The 18,209-nt window shown below is 43.5% G+C and overlaps 1 long non-coding RNA gene across 1 annotated transcript; it reads left to right on the forward strand.

Annotated features, from left to right (window-relative positions):
• Positions 1 to 760: 760 nt before the first annotated feature.
• Positions 761 to 10,496, forward strand: LOC118238338. The gene is made up of 2 exons (XR_004768326.1): positions 761 to 1,341; positions 10,295 to 10,496. It is a non-coding gene; the product is annotated as an uncharacterized LOC118238338 (long non-coding RNA).
• The last annotated feature ends 7,713 nt before the right edge of the window (positions 10,497 to 18,209 follow it).

Consider the following 18,209-nt stretch of genomic DNA (forward strand, 5'->3'; position numbering starts at 1 on the left):
AGTCCATTCTTCCTTGGCACTTTCATTCAACATGGAGTCACTCTGGTCAAGACCGTTGCTTTTTAAAGTAGAGTAATTTCAGTTGAGGCATAGCTAGAAAGCGGCTATTCTATTAACATAGGCTAACCCATGATCACACTAAAACTCATTGTATTATCCGCACATTAACCATTTCCCATACAATAAAGTGTGCTTATATTTGATTTGATTTTTAATTTATGCTTTGAAAATTCCATTTGTGCATGCAATGTTTCGTGATCATGCCCACACCTGCTCCTTTCTCCCAACTGCCCCTAGCTTCCCCATAACACATGTTCTTCCCATCTTCTTGTCCTTTTTAGGAGCTTTTGGGAGCTAATGGCTACTGTGAGAGGGAGAGTCACTTTTTTTTGGAGGGGTGGCCACTGGTAGGTTGCCCATGCCTTAGGAGATTACCCCACAACTATGTACGTATGGTAAGTACTAATTGGATTATGTATAAAATATGTTTTATAAAAAATGTTAATAGTAGTTAAGTAACCTAATATATAGCAGTCCTTGACTTAATCACTTAATCTGTTTTGTAATCACCATTAGTCAATCTTGCACCATTTATAATATATATATATATATATATATATATATATATATCTTTAAAATAACTAAAACACAATTAGGGACAATGGAAGTACATTCTAAATGTTTTTGCTAATAAAAATGTGATCAAGGCAGTCATTTCTAGTAAGGATAACCAGAACAGAGGCCAGAATTCACGAGTGCCAACAAAAAAATCATAATAATTCTTTAAAAGTTTGTACCTATCATTTTTATTATCTTGGAATTAAAAGTAATCTATGTTTCTCAGTGATACTTTGCAATGATTTTTTTTTCATAAGAACTAACAGTGTGATAAAAGTTCTGTTTGGTGATTAAACAGCTAGACAAAGAGACATATTACAGCTTTAAATCAACAAATCTGACAGCTCCTGATGGCAAAGCTTTCCGTTGAAAGTACTTTGGGGGCTGTATATGGCATTGTACAGAGACATGGGTCTGTAGGCCTCTGGTTGGCCACTTTGTGTGGCAATGCTTTTGTGGATGGGGTTCAAAGTGCAAGCAGTTGCAGATCGCTTAAGGATTAAGTTTTGAATGCTTACCACAAGCAACCTGTTACTCACTGCAAAGTGACATTGATGAGTTAAAGGAAGCATGCAGACTGGAGTATTCACTTCCTGGAGCTGCCTGGAGAAGTATTACATACATCCAACAGTTTAAAACAACATAGAAGGTCACCGTTTTATGGTTGTAGCAAGCAGAAGTCTGAAGCCAAAGTGTTAGCAGGATCAAGTTCCTGTGAAAGTGGTAAGAGACGGTTCTCCCCTGCCTCTTTTAGCTTTTGCAATCTGTCAGTTGTTGGCATTTCTTTTCTTTTCTTTTCTTTCTTTCTTTCTTTCTTTCTTTCTTTCTTTCTTTCTTTCTTTCTTTCTTTCTTTCTTTCTTTCTCTCTTCTTGCTTCTTTCTTTCTTTCTTTCTTTCTCTCCTTCCTTCCTTCCTTCCTTCCTTCCTTCCTTCCTTCCTTCCTTCCTTCCTCCCTCTCTTCCTTTCTTTCTTTTTTCAAGACAGGGTTTCTTTGAGTAGCTCTGGCTATCCTGAAACTCTCTTTGTAGACCAGGCTGGCCTTGAACTCAGAGACTTACTCATTTCCTTCTGCCTTCTGAGTGCTAGGATTAAAGGAGTGTGCCACTACCACCTGACTGGCATTTATTTTCTTAAATTTATATGTGTGGTGTTGAGTGTATAAATATGCATTGTCTCTCTCCCTCTCCTTCTCTCTCTTTTTCTCTCTCTGTCTCTCTGCCTGTCTCTCTCTCTGTTTCTTTCTCCTACACACACTTGTGTGCACATGCATGCAGAGGCCAGAGGTCGACACTGGGTGTCTTCCTTGATCATCCTCCACTCGATTTACTAGGACTGGGTCCCTCACTGAACCCAGGACTTTCAGGATTGCCTGGAGATCTATTGTCTCTGCCTCCCAAGGGAGTGCTGAGATTCCAGGCAGGCCACCACCCTTGCCTGGCTTTTGTGTAGGTGTTAGGGATCTGAACTCTGGTCCTTGTGTCTGTTTGGCCTGCCCTAAGCCATCTCCCCAGTCCTTATCCTTTCTTTGCTGGCATCACTACAAATCAATTCATCATCTGCTCATGTTAACACAAGGACATGCATCCTTGTGTGTTTTCCTTCCTCTCTATAAGGGCACCAGTCAATTCTACTCAGATTCCATCCTACCCCAGTGTGACTTGGTTTTAATTAATTCCATCCAAAATGACCCTATCTCTGTAGAGGTTCCCATCTAAAGAATCTGAACTGCCAACATAGTTTTCTGAAGGACATACCAGGAAGTAGCAAGTTAAAGTCCTTTAATTACAATAGCCCATCTGAGCATTTGTTCCCACTGCTTAGCTGGAAACAGTGAATAAATAATAAGAGCATGTTCCTGCACTTTTGGAATGGCTTTAATTAACATAACAATGGAAAGTTCCCTTCTAGTTACTCACCAACCCAAATTCTGTTTGAATTCCAAACTTGGAGAACATCACATCAGCATTCTGAGAGTGTAGCATCTACATACAATGGCATGACATCAGAAAGATAACCTCTTAAATTAATTACTGAGTTTTAGGCATGGGTAAACCTCTGATTTTTTGTTTGTTTGTTTGTTTGTTTTGTTTTTTGAGGTAGGGTTTCTCCGTGTAGCTTTGGAGTCTATCCTGGTACTCGCTCTGGAGACCTGGTTGACCTGGAACTCACAGAGATCCGCCTGCCTCTGCCTCCCGAGTGCTGGGATTAAAGACATGTGCCACCAACGCCCGGCTTAAACCTCTGATTTTTAACATTACTGGTATTAACCTGTGTCAAGTTACTATAAAATACAGGGAAATAGAACCACTGAAAACCAGTTTCTCTAATGAATTATATGTTGCCTGTTGATTGAACCCATTTTGATTCCAAATGAGCCAAAAAGAAGATATTTCCCAGAACTGGGACTTTGATTAGAAAAGTTTGTCCTAGTGTATTTTAACTGCAGATCAATTGACAATGTTCCGAGTCATCAAAGAGTGTATTCTAACTCTGGGTTTTCTGGCATTTTCTCTTCTCATCATTGTTGATAAGAGGTTATTGAGGGTCTGGAACTTTCAAGAAGTATTTATATAAGCACCAGAGCTCACTGATTAATTGTCAGCTAACAAATCAATTACAGACAGACATGGTCTGCAGCTGAACTCTACGTGCTTTCTTAGAGCAGTTCTGCTTGTAGAATGCTCCTGCGGTGGCGTGAGAATCTGTATGTTAAAAAGGCTCACGGGTGAAATGCTTTCAGAAAACCCTTCTGGAACAAACTCAGTGTTGACACATAGGTAAGATATTCCTTACATATGAGAGCAGACTGCCTTTTTGTGTTGACAGTTTGCCTGCCAGTAGAAGTTTGGGCACTATCTGAATGTTACAAAGTTAATTGTCTTGTCCTTGACTTTATGTTCTGAGAGGAAAATGACATGGGGAGTGTGGTGGTCTAAATAAGAATGCCCCCCATGTGCTCATTATTTTTTACTGCTTAGTCTTAGGGGGTGGCACAGTTTGAGAAGGATTAGGAGGTGTGGCCTTGATGGAGTAGGTGTGGCCTTGTTGGAGGAAGTGTGTCACCCCTGGTAGTCTTTGAGGTTTCAAAGGCCAAGCCCAGAATCTTTCTTCCTGTTGTCTGTGGTACTTGATGTAGAACTCTCAGGAACCTCTCCAGAACCATGTTTGCCTATGTGCCTCCATGCTTCTTGCTATGCTGATAATGGAATAAATCTCTGAAACTGCAAGCAAGCCCAAATTAAATGCTTTCTTTTTTAAGAGTTGCTGTGGTCATGGTATCTCTTCACAGCAACAGGACACTAAGATAAAGAGTTAAGTGATACAGAGGGTTACTGAGCACAGATTTTCTTTTATGCTGAGTCCAGCACTGCTTAGGGAGTGACCTGACTAGGGAAATGAGGGAATTACAAAAAGGACAGGACAGACACACTGACACACATACAGAAAGGCTAAGATCAGGTGGGTAATGCTCCCTCTGCTGGAGCAGTGCCAATTATGCAACAACCTGGAACCTCTGGGAATTGATAATCTTCTCTCACAGGGAGGGAAGGGTTACTTAGCTTCTGTAGACGGTCTATGTAGGGGAGCAGTTGTCCTGGCTGAAGAAGCTTCAGTTGCTAGTTTCTGTTCACCCTGGTCAATGGCTCCTAAACACTCACTCTTGGACCAGAGGAAAGCTTTGCCATTGCCTCTGAGCCTCACCAGGAGGGAGGAAGGATTTGCCAGTTCTGATGGGTTTGAGGCATTGATGTCCTTGAGGTGGCTGTGCCCGTGTCAACAATATATGTTCACTCAAGGCTTCCTCTGCTCTCCACGTTGTTCATTAGTGTGAGTGTGTGTGTGAGTGTGTGTGTGTGTGTGTGTGTGTGTGTGTGTGTGTGTGTGCGCGCGCGCACGCGTGTGCGCGCGCGCGCTTTTACATGCCACAACACATGTGTCATGTCACATATGTGTAGTTTAGAGGCAACCCCAAATGTTGGTTCTCACATCCCATATTTTTTGAAACAAGATTTCTGGTTTACCATTGCTAGCTGGTCTGTGAACTTCAAGAACTCTAAGGTTACCACCTTTCATCTCACCAGATGAGCCCTGGGTTTATAAATGTACACTACCAAATCCAGTGGTGTGTGGGTTCTGGGGACCTGAGTGTTATGGGAATTCATTCTGCCAACAGCTTTGGGTACCAGTCTTAGAGTGTGGCTTCTTGTCTGCAGATGTGATCTCTTAAAAGGAGACAGAGGTCACTCAGTGCACTTTCTTAGATTGTGAAGACTGGGTCAGATGGTGTGAAGTGGCATGTAGTTGGTCCCCAACTTCCTTGGTCCCAGTTCTGTGAGTCTTCGACTGTTTTCCCTATAGCATCCCTTAATAAGTTGAATATATATATATATATATATAATATATATATATATATTATATATGTGTTGTGTGTGTTGTGTGTGTGTGTGTATGTGTACACACACATACACACACACACACACACACACACACACACATATATATAATATATATATATATATATATATATATATATATATAATCTTTGTGGCTCTCACATCAAGTGGCTTCCAAACAGCTTTGCAGTTCTCAAATCATCTGAGCTCACTTTATCACATTTGTGTAGCAAGAACTTTATATACTTTGATTATTTTTCTAGTCTGAGCCCATTTTCCATACCGAGTAGCTTGTCCTATTGGATTCCTGTGTACTATCCAGCTCCACATGGCCATGGGAATTGTTTTTTCTATCTTGATAATGAGAGGACAGCTAGGTTATGCTGCCTGCCTGTAACCCCAGGATAGTGTCATAGCATCAGTATGAACAATGGCTAATTCCAGAAGCTGGGCTATTCCTAGGTCTTGCTTATTTGAATTACAGCCTAAAATTGTTTCTTCTCTCTTTTCCAAAGACAGTCTGTAGCTATGTTTCAGCTGGTGACCATTTCAGAATTTATCAATGATGCAAAGGTAAATTCTGCTGTGTGAACTGTTAAGGAGAAAGCGTGCCAGAAGAGCCCCCTGCCCTCATCATCCGGAGCCTGTGTCCCTGTTACTGCTTTCACTATAGATTGGCCATGATGTCGTTACTGAAGGTTGGGTCCAGACTGAGCTTCATCTTCCAAAGACAGGCAGACACTCGACTGTGTCATGGGTCCATCACCTCCTTGCCCACAGTCAGAAGGCCAAGACTTCTAAATTGGATTCAGGTTGGGGGCCAGGAGTGCCAAGTGCCTCCCTTGCATTCTTTCCTTCTCACATGGGCCATTACTCTCCCCGTGCAAAGCAAATCTGCATGTGTTCTGTATGAGAATGAGGATTATGTGAGATTATAAATAACATCCCCAGACACCCCCCACTCCCCACACACACCATGAGCATATTCCAGGAAAACACTGGGAGCCTAGAGGAAGATGAGTAAGCAGAAGCAACCTTGGCCAGCTCTGGTAACTGCGAAAACAGGCGTCTCAGGCCCCACTGTGGAAGTTTTTCCCTGTGCCAGTGAGCTGCTATGAGGATCACTGTTTCAGCTTTGTTCTGAAAATATATTGCGCACATTCACAAATACTCTCTTTAACAGCAAAACAAAAGAACAGATCATCTGGCTCTCACAGCTGAATTATATGAAGTGTTAGGAAAAACTTTGGATTGCATTCCTAGATAGGGAGATGAGGAAGGGTTGCTACGTATCACCTCCAAACAGCTTGTCAAGCCTTTCAGCTAGAAGGGCAAGGGATGATGTTCTGCCCCTTGTTGTCCTTGGGGAATGGGGGAGGGCCACTGTTCTATGGGTGATTTCCATCCTTAAAAATGAGAAGTGGCAACCCCAAGAAGAGGCACTCCCTGCAAAGGGACAGTCACTACAGAGCCCAAGAACACAGGAGTCTCCCTCTCCATCGGTTCTCCTCCAGGGTGCTCACCATCACCTCTGGCAGACCTCTCCCAGATTACAGTAACTTCCCAGTGGGGGGACAGGCCACCTCCAACAATCACAACTCCTCATTAAGCCCTCGCTTCCAAAGTCCTCTCCCACTCAGGCTTCTAGTGGAACTGTGCCAATACGGAAAGCCACTGATAGATTTTTAATTCTATTTCCTTTCCCTCCTTGAGAATGTCTGGTGAGGCAGCTGAGCAGTAAACAGCTTCAAGGAGACTTGTAATTCAGAGGGGCTGGGCCATGAGAGCTAGCTAGTCCAGATTCACGAGGAGGGTGTTGAGTCCCTTACTTTGTATAATCATTATTTCTGGTCCTACAGTTAGCTATGACCCTTTAGCTCTCTGTTTATGCTCAGTTCTTTGCCCATCAGTGAATCAGCTTTCCCAGCCTCTGTTCCAGTTGTGGTCAGTTCTTTTTCTAGCTTACCACCTGTTTTTTTAAAATATATATTTAATTGACCCATAAAAATTGTACATACTGGGATAATAATATTCTGGCTCATGTATAGATTACATGAGTCACAACCAATGCAGGATATTTGAGCTACCTATGATATTAAACACTAATCATTTTTTTGTGATAAGAACATTGAGAGTTCTTTCTCTGAGTTACTTTGATCTATCTCTGGGATTCTGTTAAGTTCTTAGTAGTAGGGCAGCTCCATACCCACTCAAGCTTTTGCTGTCTGGGTTTCTTTTCCAGTGTAGCCTGAAACTCCCAGAGGCTGAGTTGATAGCAAAGAATAAGAAGGTAAAACCCAGAGGGTGGGTCAGGACAGTGGTCTGTATTATGGCCTCTAGCACAGCGGGGAGGGGGGCACATAGCTCTAGAAGAGATGAGACTAGCAGAGAGGGAGCATTGCATCTGGTCCCTCAGCTGTGATACCCAGGACAGCGGGCCTCCCTTACTGCTTCTATAGTGATGCTAGTAATAAACTGGAGGGAGCTTCTGCAGGTAGCTTCATATAATATGATCCTTTTCTTTGATTACAGTGAAGGTAGAGACATTTAACAATGAGGGAAAGTGCATCCTATACAACAAAGGCCACTCATTGGAAACATATATTGCAAAAGGCCCATGTAAAATATTAAAAGGTGCATATAAGGTCCCCTCTCCTAGATTTTCTGTGTTGTTGTTTGTTTTCTCTTTTGCTTTTTGAGACAGGGCCTTACTATGAGCCCTGGTTATTCTGCAGCTCACTATAAAGACTTGTTCCTAAATCTTAAACTCAGACCAGATTTATTTACACACACTTCCCTCCCCTCTGCATGTGTTTGAGGCTGTTGTGAGTGTGAAAATGCTTGTGGCCATCCATTTCCATTTGCCCTCCAAGATCTCTTAGCTCTAGGAATCTGCAACATGGCTGCCTGTAATTATGTACACAGCCTTTGGCCACAGAGCTTGGCCAAATTATCTGGTCATGTAGGGACAACCTTTTGAGCTTTGGTGCCATGATTCAACCCACTTGGCTAATCTGTTTTGAGTGATCTCTGAAGGACTCATGGCTGAATGAACTTTAGACCATTCCCTCTTTCTCAGGGAAACCCACAGCTTATTTGAGGCAAAAAAACATAGGCTTTTCAGTGGGTGACTCAGGCCACTATAAGACACCAATGACAGAAACAGAACCTACCAGTGAAATAGCACTGTGAGGTCTACGGGAGATTTCTGCAGGGCCTGGGCAGTGACCCTGCTAAAGAGCTACCTCAGATAAGAGACTGAGGCATCCAGATAGGGTAGGACTGATCCTGGCCTTTCCTGGAATAGATGGCTTGCCTTCAGTCCAGGCTCCACTGCTCAAAGGAGTTGTCCTTCCCATGCTTCTACTTCCTCATCTGGACGATGGGGCTTCTGTTTCTTACCTCATAAGATTATTTTGAGAACTGACACAGAAGACAGAAGATCATTTGGCACAGTGCTAGGACACAGTGAAAAGCGAGTTACAGGTTGCCACAAGCTTGCTGAGTCACAAGCTCATCCTTAAGAGTAGTACTGGGAAGACAGAGCACATTAACTTCCCAGAGCATGAAGACTGGGAGGGCAATCCTTGGCCTGGCTCTAGATAGCGTATCACAAGCAAGATAATGGTCCTTGGGGTGGGGGGACATCCAGACCTCTGTAGGGAAAGGCCCCTCTTCTGGGGAAACAGATCAGCAAAGGCTGGGAGGAGGACTTGCAATGTATTTTGAGCTCCATTTGCTCTCAGGGAAGCTAAAGCTCTTTCTAACATGGGATATTTTTTTCTATACCAAAGTTCCTCTTAAGAAACTACAGCATCCTAGACCTACAGCCAGCGCTGCTGTTTGCTTGTTGTAGCTCTTGACCTTGTATTTCAGAGACGTCAAGGTAAAAGAGAAGCCATCAGCCCCTAAATAGGTGTGACAGGCCACAGCTGCCAGTTTCATAGTGTTGAGGGGACACTTGTCACTGAGAAAAAAAGACATTTTTTCTACTTTCACAGGCACTTTCATTTCCAGAGAGCTCATCTGACATTGCCCAACGGTAGTTTCCCATGGCTACAATGCTACTCGGCCCATCTCGATTTATTAACTACTCACAGATCTGAGAACAACAATTTGGTCTCTCAAGAGAAAGGGAATGGTTTGTGCAGGAAAGGACGCTTAGGAAGTTCAAACCACTTGCTTTCTGACCCCTCGTCTTTGAGACTTGATTGAACATTGCAAGTTTTTTTTTTTTTTTTTCCCTCAAGCTGTGAAAAAGACATAAAAGTTGGAGTTCCAGGGCTTTCACAGCAGTGCAGCACTCCTTGGAGCGTGTTGGGGCCACACGCAGGAGTCTCTGGTTACTGTGGTCTTTTCTGAATGCTTGTCTTTCATGTCAGTATTAGGGGAGGGGAAGTCATGTGGCATGCCCGGATTCTTGTGGTGAGTCGACCAAACTGCACTTGCATACAACTGCATCACCTCACTTCACAGTTCATCTGTAACAGAGGCATCCTAGACAGGAGGCTGAGGCTGGAGCCATCGCTGATTGGGAGCCTTTGGAAGCCTGACTTCTCTTCTGTGCTGCGCTGTGCCCCCACCATGGAATGGCCATCCACCATGCAGCCCTTCACTCGTGCATTTGACTTAGACCACTTTGCCAACACCAGAGCGCAAGCCCCAGACTAGATGCTTCAAGGAAAATGAATACACTTCCTGGCCCTTTCCTTTTTAAATCCAAATTTCCTTCAAGATCTCTCTTTTCCTCCCTCCCTCCCTTCCTCTCGTCCTTCCTTTGCTTCTTTCTTTAAAAAATTTTAACATTCGTGTGTGCTTGTGTGTGTGTGTGTGTGTGTGTGTGTGTGTGTGTGTGTGTAGGTCAGAGGAAAGTCTGTGAGAGTTGGTACTCTCTTGCTCTCTTTCCACCATGCGAGTTCTGGGGACTAAATTCAGGTCACCAGGCTTATCCACTTAGACATCTCAAAGACAGCAGGGTCCTTTCTCTTCTGGAGTCTCCCGACAGAATTAGAACCATTTTGCACAACTTTTCTCTTTCTGTTTGACAACATGTTAAAGATAACCACTGATCTAAATGCATTTAGGCTCCTTTGGGTGGTAACTCAGGTGTGAGTCAGACCCCGAGGCTCTGAGTCAGAACCACAGATATGCTCTGTGATCACTCTTGGAGCTTCAGTAGCTTCTAATGCCGTGCACAGCAATCAGAATCCATGAATCTCTCTAGCAGCTGTCTTTCCCCATGAAATCCTACAATAGATGACTATTTTCTCTCTCTTTTCTAGATCGGGTCTCACTATGTAGCCCTGGCTGGACTAGTACTCTATATGCAGACCACGATGGCCTGGAACCCACAGAGATTTGCTTGCTTCTGTCCCTTGAGTGCTGAAATTAAAGGTGTATGCCACAGTACTCCAATTTCTTGAATGGTGTCAGAGTTTAGGTATAAATAGATATCAAGAACAGATGTAAAATTCTTGAAGGGCATTGTGTCTTCATTGTCATTCTATACAGAGACAGAGAGGGAAACAAGTATTGCAAGCAGAGAAGAAAACAGACAAGCAAACAACAACAACAACAACAACAAAAACAAGCTCAAAACTTAACTAACAAAAGCCCTGGTCTGGAAGCAGGAATTCTGAGTTCTATTTCCCTGTATCAATTAATATGTGATGTGATTTTTTTTTGGGGGGAGGTATGGCTGAAGTTGGGATAGTTCTAAATTTAAAATAACAATGCCCAGTTATTTTACTGCTTCTTTACACTCAACACATCAAGTATGTTTCTAGAAACTGGACTCAGAAGACCTGGATACATCCAAACACAGCCTAAAAGACTGTTTTTTTCCTAGAAGCCCCTGATATATGGGATGGAGATAAGATGGTTTACAATACTATAACTGCTCAGCATCCCCACAGCTCTGGCCTGGGCTGTGTACTGGTCAAAGAAGGATGCTTAGAGTGGGAAGCAAGGACAGACTATAAGGGAGGGTAGTGTTTTACTGTGACAGAGAAGGGTGTTACTCACATCGATCCCAGTCCCCACCTGTCTTCATTAGGGTTACTATTTGCTGTGATGAAACACCAAGACCAAAAGCAACTCGGGGAGGTAAGTGTTTATTTTGCTCACAGTTCATCATCAAAAGCAGTGAGGGCAGGAACCTGAAGGCAGAAGCTGATGCAGAGGACATGGAAGGGTGCTGCTTACTGGCTTGCTCCTTATGGCTTGCTCAGTCTGAGACCACAAATTAAGAAAACACCTCCCAGTGGCTCTATGGAAGCGTTTTCTCAACTGAGGCTCACTCCTTTCTGATGATTTTAGCTTGTGTCAAGTTGACATAAAACTAGCCAGTTCACCACCCTAGGTACATGTGTGTCAGGTTCTAATACTGGAAGATCAGATCAGGTTGAAAAAACTTCATAATGGGGTTGAGTGGGTCGCTAGCCATTGGCTATATCCCCACAGATGCCCAGTGAATGGATGCTGTTGTATACTAATGACCTGACAGGTTCTCTGCTTAAAAAGAACCTGTCTTTTCCATCCTACACTCAGCCATGGAAGGCTAGGCAAGTGTCCTTTCTCTTACTTGCTCCATCAGCCACCTAGACCTGTTCATGGCTCCCAGAATTCTCTGGTTACCCTCCCATCCTCTATACCAGGGACACAACACTAGTTCATATCACTTCTTTTTTTTAAGATTTTATTTATTTATTTAAAGATTTTATTTATTTATTTAAAGATTTTATTTATTTATTATGTATACAACATTCTGCTTCCATGTATATCTGCACACCAGAAGAGGGCAACAGATCTCATTCAAGGTGGTTGTGAGCCACCATGTGGTTGCTGGGAATTGAACCCGGGTCCTCTGGAAGAGCAGTCAATGCTCTTAACCTCTGAGCCATCTCTCCAGCCCCCTCATATCACTTCATGTCCAGATTGTTTTTCAGTTTTAACCCCTCAATCTGTTTTCCTCTTGAGCCTTGTGATCAGCAGGACACGAAGGAATTATAACATGAGCCACATATCATGCTTTAATTTGCCATCAGCCTCCCTGCTTTTTTTTAAGCAAAAAGAAACAAGTGATGTTAATCTGAACAAACTGTATTGAATCAAATATATCTACAGCACCGTCCATGTATAAATGTAATCAGGTACTGCATGGATTTTTCCATGCTGAGTCTTTGAAATCTTGCAGGTGTTCCTCATCCCTCATTTTGGACTGACCTCACTGCGTGTGCTCAGTGTTTCAGACTACCTTGCACAGCTCTGTATAGTTCAGCACCTGAGACTCTTTCAGAGTCTCTCCATGACAAAACCCCACACTCCTAATGTCTAAAAGAGGTCTCAAACTTCTCTTTACAACTCAGTGTTGGGATGCCCCATCTCTATACAGACACACCCTCTATTCCTACCAAAATAAGCTTCTAGTGGGGCCCAGCCTATGCCAGACTTGACATTGTGCCTTTTGAATGTCTTATTCTTTATCTTCCACTGGGATCTCTAACTCCCTGAAGCTTCCTCCCTACCCCTCTACCCCAACCAAAGAGAGGTGTGAGGCAGGCTGAATTCTGTCTTCTAAGACAGGTATGAACAACTCCTGACAGCATGCCAATATGTCATTACATGGCAAAGGGACTCTTACATTACCAAGCCATTGTCATGATGCCGTCTAATAAATAGAAGGACATATAGAGGCCAAGAAAGAGATACAATGAAGGAAATAGGAAATGAGGCCAAAAGTTCTGTAGCTGTGTTTAAAAGAAGCAGCCAGGAGTCATGGATTCCAAGCAGCCTTCTGAAGCAGTGATTCTTCCCCAGAGTCTGCGGAAGGAACTGTGATGTCTTGATTTTAGCCCCATGAGACTGGTTTCAGACTATTGGCTTGTAGAACTGTAAACCATTTTGTTTAATCATCCGCTAAGCTGGTTATAACTTTTTTCACTTTCATATACTTCTATTAGTTCTTTGAGAATTTTATACATGTTTTGATCATAGTCACCCCTTCCCTAAACTCTTTCCAGATCTATTCCTTTCTCTTTCACCCAACTCTATGCCCCCTTTTTTTCTATCAACACCACTTCATGTTGCTTAAATGCTCTTGAATATATGGTCTTCTACTAGAGAGTGGTCAACATACCAGGGCTACACATTCCTAGAGAAAATTGTCTCTCCCTCTCTCAGCAGCTAGAAATTGCCTAGCCCCTTGCCTAGGAGTGAGACTTCATGTCCCTCTCTCCTCTCCTTGCTGCTTTGATCTGATTTGCACAAGATTTGTGCATATTATCACAATCACTGTGCATTCATATGCAAAGCTTCTTTGCTGTGCCCAGAAGACACTTTTCCCCTGTGGTCATCTACACTCTGGCTCTCACACTCTTTCTCCTCCCTCTTCTACAATGGGATAGAAATGTTCTATTTAGGCAAATATTCTGAAGTCTTTTGTTTTCCCCTCTGCACCTTGGCCAGTTGCTGGTTTCTGTCAATATTCAACTACTGCCAATAGAAATAACCTTTGGTGAGGGTTGGAAGATGCATTAAACTATGGATATGATAAGTCATTAGGAGTTGTGTAGTCCGACTTTCCTTTGGGCTGCCAGCTGACAAATAATGACGCAGAGACTTATTTATTAATTATGAAAGCTTGGCCTTTAGCATAGTCTTATTCCCAACTAGCTAGGTAAGATTAGTGATTACTTTTCTCCTACGGAGGCAAGCCTAGCACTTTCCAGCACTATGAAAGCTGCTGTTGAAACTTGTTACAGCCACTGTAGGAGACAGGAGGCTTTATCTCCCTAGCTCCCACATCCATTACCTCTTGAAGATAACTTTGGGGGTCAGTTTCTATATTAGTTTGCTTTTATGGTGGCTGTGAAAAACAGAACTGACAAAAGCAACTCAAAAAAGGGGGTTGTTTTGTTTATTTGAGGAACAATGCATCATGGCAGGGAAGGCATGGTACCCAGAGCACAAGGGGTGGTGGTCATATCGTATCTATGGTCAGGGAGCAGAGATGTGTGAAGGCTGATGCTCAGCTGATTTCTCTCTTCCCCCCTTTTATTACCACACACATGCAGTGCGGTTCTTCTTTCCTCTGTTAAACATCACTGGAAAGTATATCCCCCAGGTGATTCCAGATCAAGTCAGGTTGACAGTGAAGACTAGCCATCAGTTTCGGTCTCATTTTAGTTACTCCAAACACTTAGCATTTGCTCGGCCTTCATCACTTTCCCTAAAGAAAGTCTTAAGTGGGAGAAGAGCTGGTACTACCATGTCAATCAATGCAATCCCCACATGCACATCATCATCATGAAGAAAAGACAGAGCTGCCTGCAGCAGGTGAGCAGGGGAGACACAGCAGGAAGGATCAAGGGGATGGGGTGAAGTGGGGATCAGATCTGAGGGCCAGTGCAGTTGCACAGGTCAGGCCCATGGGACCTGTTCAGACTTTGAAACCAGAAGCATGGAGCTTGTGGGCTGTTTTGGATTTGTGAAGGCTTGGAAAATAAACAAGAGTTCTAAGAAAAATATTTTCACTGATCCTGAGGTCACTCCAGGACAGCAGCAAGATAAGGTGGTTGCTCAACTAAGCCTTGAAAAGAGGCAGAAAGACAAGGAGAAACCTCAGGGGGGCGATCCGACCAAGATGGGGGGTGGAGGGAGACAGGGTCCAGAAGATGAACATGAGGCAAAGAAGGTGGATAAATGAAAGCAGAGATAAAAGGCAGGCTTGCCAAGGAAAAGCCTTAAGCAGCTGTGAATCAGAAACAGGTGATAAGAGTGCAGAGGCGGATGTGTAGGCCATTAACAGATTTCTCAAACTCATCTTTACCAACATCATGAACCAGCTTCCTCAGTGTGTGTGCGTGTGCGTGTGCGTGTGCGCGCGTGCGTCTGTGTGTGTGTGTGTGTGTGTGTGTGTGCATGTGCGTGCATGCATGCGTGTGCGTGTGCGCGCGTGTGCGTGTGCGTGTGCGTGTGTGTGTGTGCGCGTGCGTGTGTGTGCGCGCGCGTGTGCGTGTGCGTGTGCATGCGTGTGCATGTGTGCGTGTGCGTGTGCGTGTGCGTGTGTGTGTGTGTGTGTGTGTGTGTGTGTGTGCGCGCGTGTGTGGAAGGGGCAGCCCTGGGCATGGCTGGAGACTGTGAGCAGCCTATTTCTACCTACAAGATGCCTGAGGTAAAGGCATCTTCCCCAGCCCTAGGGGACAGCAACAAATGCCTCTAGAGATGACCAAACCCCCACTGCTTGTCGTCCCCGTCCCCGTCCCCCCGTCCCCCCTCCCGTCCCCCCCCCCGTCAATAACTGATGATTTGGAGAAAGAAATTCATAGTGGCAGGGGGGAGGGTACTTTAGGGGAAAATAGCAGAAAGAATAGACCATACAAAAAAACCCAGTAAAACTTGGACCTAAAAGATTTAAGAATCTCTGACAACATGGGGGATAACAGCTAAGATGATCAATGATGGAGAATGGGCAGAGAGACAAGCAGACAAGGGGAGAAAAAGACCCCAATGGATATGAGGAACCACTGTCCAAAAGATGATGCCGGCTTGAGAAGGGATCTGTTTGAGAATGGGTCACTGGGAGGGTTCAATGATGGGTTACTGACATACAGGGTCAGGGCTCATCAGTCTTCTCTCAGTATGTGAAGATGCTAGAGCCAAATCCATGTCAAATTGCCTATGCACAACTTTCAGGCTCATTATAATTAGACAACAGATAAATGTTGGAACTGAAAGAAGCTTCCAAAGGGCTCACTTTCTGATTAATGATCTTGATGTTCAGCAGAGGTTTGAAACTGAGTAAACATCTCAGAGACACACACTCAGGTCTAAACATCTCTGAAGCAGAAAGAAGGTAAACACTTTCCCGATCGTGCAACGAGTGGAATAAACGAAGTCAGATTATTTTATCTGGCATTCCTTTGGAGTTCTGCACTGTTGGTAAAATTGAGGACTGGAGGACTTCAAACCATCTACTGCAGAGAGAGTTGGGGGTGTGCATTCTTGAGACTGGGCTTGGGGGATACAGACAGGAGAGATGAAAGGAGAGAAAGGTTTTGTGTGTGTGTGTGTGTGTGTGTGTGTGTGTGTGTGTGTGTGTGTAGAGAGAGAGAGAGAGAGATAGAGAAAGGGAGAGAGACAGAGAGAGAGGAGGGTGATTCAAAACAACTATCTATTGTCAGTTTGGGTTTTGATTGCTCACCCTCCTTTATGAATTTCCAAGTATCAGTTTCTTTTCTTTTCTTTTTTAAAAGATTTTATTTATTAATTATGTATACAACATTCTGCTTCCATGTATATCTGCACACCAGGAGATGGCACCAGATCTCATAACAGATGGTCATGAGCCATCATGTGGTTGCTGGGAATTGATCTCAGTACCTCCGGAAGAGCAATCAGTGCTCTTAATCTCTGAGCCATCTCTCCAGCCCCAAGTATACTCACAGGAGTATGCCAGACTCTTGAAATGTTCAAGACATTTTTTCTGGTTATTTCTTTCTATAAAAAAAATCTGTCCTGGTTGCTTGTATAATCTCTGTGCTTCAGAGAGAATTCTAGGTCTGACAAAGCCTTTTTTTTTTTTTTTTTTTTTTTTTCTTTTTGAGTCTGGGATGGGCCTGGAAAGATCCTTTGCCAAAGCACCTGTAGTTCAAATGCACTGAGACCTGATCTCCATTCTTCAGCAGCCAGTGCCCCAGTCATGCTTCCTACCCCCAAGGGTGAGCCCCCTGCATGCAGCTCAGCTTTTCTTTAAAGAGAGGTTAGCTAGGACACAAAGGTAAGAAATTAACCAGTCCAGGTGAGTGACACAAAGCCACAGAAGAAGGACCAGATTCTTAGGTTTACAGCCACAGTACTGGACATTTTCCCCAGGCAAACATAGGGGGTATGATCAAACTACCCCTAGGCTCACTTTTCCAGGAAGTAGTTTGGTGTGCGATTGAGAACATAGTATGTACAGCCCACATCATCTTTACAGTTCTATGCCTCGGGCATTCAATTAAAACTGCTGCTTCAGTTTCTTCACTTCTAACATGCAGGAAATAATAGAGCCATGAACATAAGATTGCAACAAGGATTAAATGAGGCAATAATTATAAGACACACAGAACAACGTCTACACTACCAAGTCCCCCAGAACTATTTGTTGTTACTGTTCTTTATGCCAAATTCTTCTAAAAATATCACTCCCTATTAACAGCTTGCAGGAATGCAGCATTCTTGGCGTCATCATGAATATGCCTCCATTTTGTTAAGAAATGGGTTTGATACTTCACTAGACAACCTTCAATATGAATGCTAAGATTTTCTACAAAGTATGACTATGGCTTAAAAAAATGTTTGGTTTGTTTGGAGATCTAGGGATTGAACCCAGAGTCTTGTGTATGTTAGACAAATGCTAAACCAGTGGGCTTTATGCACAGCTCTCTTTTTTACTTTTCATAGCGAGACACTAAGTTCCTAGGTTGGCCTTGAACTCAATCAGTAGCCCAAGCTGCTCTTAAATTTGCTGCTTTCCTGGCTCAGCCTTTGTAGTAGCTGGGATTCCAAACCTGAGCCAATTTCTGTATTTCCATTAAGCACAAGTGCTCTTCTGGAGGTCAGTGGACTCCTTAGACAAGGCCCTTTACCCTTGCTGCAAACTCTCTAGGGTTCTTTCAGTCAAAAGAGCTGCATTAAGCTAGAAGTGGAATAGATGGTCAGCATGCATGAGGCCAGGAGCTTCATCCCCTATTGATGCCCCACCCCCAGCTTAACAGAGAATAATAAAAAATGACTAGTGTGTAGGTTTGAAGAGAGTATCCTAAGGCTGGGGCTGTAGCTCAGGGGTAGAACTCTTGCCCAGTCATGCATGCTGATCAAGGTTCAACCCCTGATACTGGAGACATTGGGGATGGAACTGGTTATAGATGGTTTAAACTATTCATTTCCAGAACCATGATTTGATTTGAAATATACAAACTCAGGCAGACAGAGCTCAGAAGCACAGCTATTCTCAAAGGGGAAGTATTATAGTTTATTTTCTAGTAATTGTTATTGTGCTTGACTTACTCAGGGCCATAGTCATTCTGTGTGATCTGATAAAGCATAGTATTAATGACATCAGTGTCAATTCTGTTACTTAGATTAGGCAGTCCTGTGACAGGGTGTCTCTGTTCATAGCCATATATTTGTCAAAGCAAATTTCTTATGGGA

This window comes from Cricetulus griseus, chromosome 2 (genome assembly GCF_003668045.3).
Source record: "Cricetulus griseus strain 17A/GY chromosome 2, alternate assembly CriGri-PICRH-1.0, whole genome shotgun sequence".
Taxonomy (NCBI): Eukaryota; Metazoa; Chordata; class Mammalia; order Rodentia; family Cricetidae; genus Cricetulus; species Cricetulus griseus.